We start from the raw sequence: 4,526 nt of genomic DNA on the forward strand, positions 1-4,526 counted from the left end.
CAAATACCGTGAGCATGCTAAGCTATCAGAGAGCACAGGACAGAGCCAGACAATGCTCTCACAATAAAAACCCACACTAGCACTTGTGTACAAGTACAGAATTCCTCTTGCAGACAATATTTCACAATGAGAATGGTACCGTTTTACAGGACCAACATCTTAAGGGTTTCCTGAATGAGCACAAAGACACTGAAATTAAAAACTCAACCCTTTTGTTTACATACACAGGAATTCAACAAACCTCAAGTGGCAATTAACACGCTGTTCTATAATGACGAAGTAGTCACCTCAATTTACATAGAAGGTAGTGAGACAAAAAAAACTTAACTCTCTGAGGAAATACTAATAATATAAGAATAGAAATTGTGCTGTAGCCTGAGCTGATTAAAAAGCCTGCTGTTGCCAAAAAGCAAAGGAACACCTTACTCAAATATCACACCTGCCATTTGTCCTTCATTGAGAAGCCTCAACACACTACCCTAGCAAAACATACTTCTAGCCTGACCATTACTTTGACTGTACTCACTCTGTATCCAACAATAGAGAAATGAGAAAGGATACGGCAGGATGCAAAGCACTCTTCTCACCAAAGCAACACATTTAACCAGTTTATGCCATGTTACACTACTTAGCAATCAAAAGCTCGTTGTAAAATCCGAAAACAACTTTCGGGGCTTCTGGAATAAGGGATAGATGCAATGCCTCTCAAGACTCAGTCAGAAACCAAGTTCTGAAACTTTAAGTCATACCTGGGAATCAGGTGATCAACTTGTAACAGGAGGTGGAGAAGAACAGCCTATTTTCAGTACACAGCTCAAATGTCTTGCCCTTCTTGATGTCATCCCTCTAACGACGTTATAAAACATCAACTAGACCTAACACAGCCAGAAAATTAAGAGATAAAAGGGTAGTCTGAGCTTCACCACCAGCTCCTAAAATCAAGTCTTCTAGCTTGGAACAATGCAGTGACACATCCACCTAGGACTCAAACTCTCATCTACATGGTTTAGCAGTTTACCACAAAACTACTCCTAAGACCTCCCGAGCTCACGTGTTTTCCTCAGTGTTTCCTCACAATCACGCTTTTACGACAAACACGACGAAGTTTGCGGGTCTTTCAGTCTATGCAATTCTTCATTCGGGCTGTTTTCTCAACTTCAAAGCAGGAAAGCTGCCAAGTAACTCAGCAGCCCCTCAGGAGTCCCACGAGCAGCAGGAGCACTTACAAATGCCGGCAGCAGTGCAGGCCGCAGCGGCGGGGCCGGGCCGCTCCCGCAGCGCCGCGAAGGCCCCGCACCGGCCCCGCCAGGAGCGGGAGCGGCTCGGGGGGCACAGGGTGTCTGCTCCACGGGCTGGCTGCAAGAGCGGCCGCGAAGCCGAGATACGCTCGAGGCCGAGGGCGAAGGCGACCGGAAGGGTGGTGAGGCGACGCGCAAAACGGTACAAAATGGTTCCCCGGCCGTGGGCGTGGCCGCCGGGCTGGGCCGGGCCGGGCCCGCAGCAGGCGCCAGCCGGGCCGCAGCGGACGCCGGGGGCCGACCGAACTCACCTGCCGGGCCGGGCCGGGCCGGGGCCGGGGTCGGGGTCGGGGTCGGGGCCGAGGCGGCTCCGCGCAGGCCGCACCGGGCCCGCCGAACAATGGCGGCCGCGCGAACCCGCCCGCTTGCCAGGCACGGCCACGGCCGCGCCCACGCCGCTCTCGCGAGAGCCGTGCGAGCGCAGCCGCACCCGCGCGAGAGGCGCGGCAGGGGCGGGGCCGGGAGCGCGCACGGGGCACCGGGCACTGAGCCGGGAGCGCGCACGGGGCACAGGGCACTGAGCCGGGAGCGCGCACGGGGCACCGGGCACTGAGCCGGGAGCGCGCACAGGGGACGGAGCCGGGAGCGCGCACGGGGCACCGGGCACTGAGCCGGGAGCGCGCACAGGGGACGGAGCCGGGAGCGCGCACGGGGCACCGGGCACTGAGCCGGGAGCGCGCACGGGGCACCGGGCACTGAGCCGGGAGCGCGCACGGGGCACCGGGCACTGAGCCGGGAGCGCGCACAGGGGACGGAGCCGGGAGCGCGCACGGGGCACCGGGCACTGAGCCGGGAGCGCGCACAGGGGACGGAGCCGGGAGCGCGCACGGGGCACCGGGCACTGAGCCGGGAGCGCGCACGGGGCACCGGGCACTGAGCCGGGAGCGCGCACGGGGCACCGGGCACTGAGCCGGGAGCGCGCACAGGGGGCGGAGCCGGGAGCGCGCACAGGGCACCGGGCACTGAGCCGGGAGCGCGCACGGGGCACAGGGCGCGGCGCCGGGCCGGGCGGAGCCTCCCTGTCGGAGCGCGGCTCCCGCGGATCGGTGCCGGGATGGGAGGCCGCGCGTGTTGAGGACAGGGCTCGGTTTTCTGCGGGAAGCAGCATCGCCGGAGGCGTTGAAATCGACTTCCAAGTTCAGCCTTAAAACTGCAGCACAGGCCTGGAGTTTTCTCCCCGTGCCACACACCCCTGAATCCCGTGCTGTGAACAAACCCGCTGTCTCTCGTGCGGCGGCACCGCAGCCTGGGCTTGGGCTCCCTGAGGGACAAGGGATGGGCATGTTGGGAATGGCGGGATGGGGTTGTGAGGGACAAAGAACGGGCATGTTGGGAATGGCGGGATGGGGTTGTGAGGGACAAGGAATGGGCATGTTGGGAATGGCGGGATGGGGTTGTGAGGGACAAGGGATGGGCATGTTGGGAATGGCGGGATGGGGTTGTGAGGGACAAAGAACGGGCATGTTGGGAATGGCGGGATGGGGTTGTGAGGGACAAGGGATGGGCATGTTGGGAATGGCGGGATGGGGTTGTGAGGGACAAGGGATGGGCATGTTGGGAATGGCGGGATGGGGTTGTGAGGGACAAGGGATGGGCATGTTGGGAATGGCGGGATGGGGTTGTGAGGGACAAAGAACGGGCATGTTGGGAATGGCGGGATGGGGTTGTGAGGGACAAGGGATGGGCATGTTGGGAATGGCGGGATGGGGTTGTGAGGGACAAGGGATGGGCATGTTGGGAATGGCGGGATGGGGTTGTGAGGGACAAAGAACGGGCATGTTGGGAATGGCGGGATGGGGTTGTGAGGGACAAGGGATGGGCATGTTGGGAATGGCGGGATGGGGTTGTGAGGGACAAGGGATGGGCATGTTGGGAATGGCGGGATGGGGATGGGGGACACGGCGGGATGGGGATGGGGGACACGGCGGGATGGGGATGGGGGACACGGCGGGATGGGGATGGGGGACACGGCCCCTCCACTGCACGGCAACAGAAATACAGTTCATTTTAATCATATTGAGGCTTCAGTTTTGTCCTCTTGAAAGCAACAGACATTGGCAGACAGTTTTACTTGAGGAAGATCTTGCATGCCACAGAAAATTAGGAGATAATTTTGGCAAATTCTGAGAATGCCAAGCCTTGGTGTAATCACAGTTTAGATCCACACCCACTACGGAATGCAGTCGAGGCCTTGCTATGTGTTTTCTAACCCAGGCTCTGCAGAAGGCAGGTTGTGTTATTACTGAGGATCTAGACTTGTGTCCCTGCAGTTACGAATCTCAGTATTTTACTGACCCAGCATCCATCTGTCATCAGTCTCTGGCAGGGCTTTCCCGAATCCCAGTATCCCAGTGAGTACCCTGGGATCGGATTGTTGCAAGCCAGATAAAGGGCTGTGCAACAGTAGCAGACTGGCTATTCTTTGAGGAAGGAAAAAAAGGATAAAAACCCAACCAAACAAAAAAGAAAACACGACCAGCTACCCTGGCACAAAGGTTACAACACATACAAATTCAGTGTGTGCATGGCTAATAGCTCTGACAGATCTGGGACACGTGTCAGACCAGCCAAGCTGGTTAGAAACTAGCCAGGTGGCATCTAAATTATGGGACAGTCCCATTACTATGTTTATCAATATCCTTGATTCTGTTTCCATTCTTGCTTTTAAATATGTTTTTCCATATGTTTGGCTTGTGTCACATTTTGTTCAGTGACTGTCTCCCAAAGAGAAATGATGGGCAAAGTACTGTTTAATTGGAGACAGGACAAAGGGCTGAGAAGAAGAGCTGTAAACAGAGAGAGGAGCAATTGAATAAAAACTGATGGGAGAGAAAGGCTGCTGGATTTTTGCTGCTGGGCATGTGGCCTTCCACCATCATGACAAAAACAATGCTTGTTGGACTTGAGAAAATCTTGTGTCTTGCACCCAGAAGCAGGCTGTTGCCCCAGCCAATACCCTTTATTTGGCATATCTGTCTCCAGGGCAAGAGGACAGCTGGGAATGCATTCATGAGTCATTCCAGCAGTAGCAGCTGCTCTTTCCCCTGCTTAGCAAACAAGAGCTCTTATAGAAGAGTTAGATCTACATTAAATTCATGCCTTAGAGGAGTCATTCTGTGTTCTAGTCATACACAAATCAAGTGCTATGCACGGATCTAGTGAAATGCCTGTGTGAGTGTAGAGAACAGAACACGTGGCCTTCCCTGCAGCCTGGACAGGTCACAGCCA

The sequence above is a fragment of the Pithys albifrons genome, chromosome 8 (genome assembly GCF_047495875.1).
Source record: "Pithys albifrons albifrons isolate INPA30051 chromosome 8, PitAlb_v1, whole genome shotgun sequence".
Classification (NCBI taxonomy): Eukaryota; Metazoa; Chordata; class Aves; order Passeriformes; family Thamnophilidae; genus Pithys; species Pithys albifrons.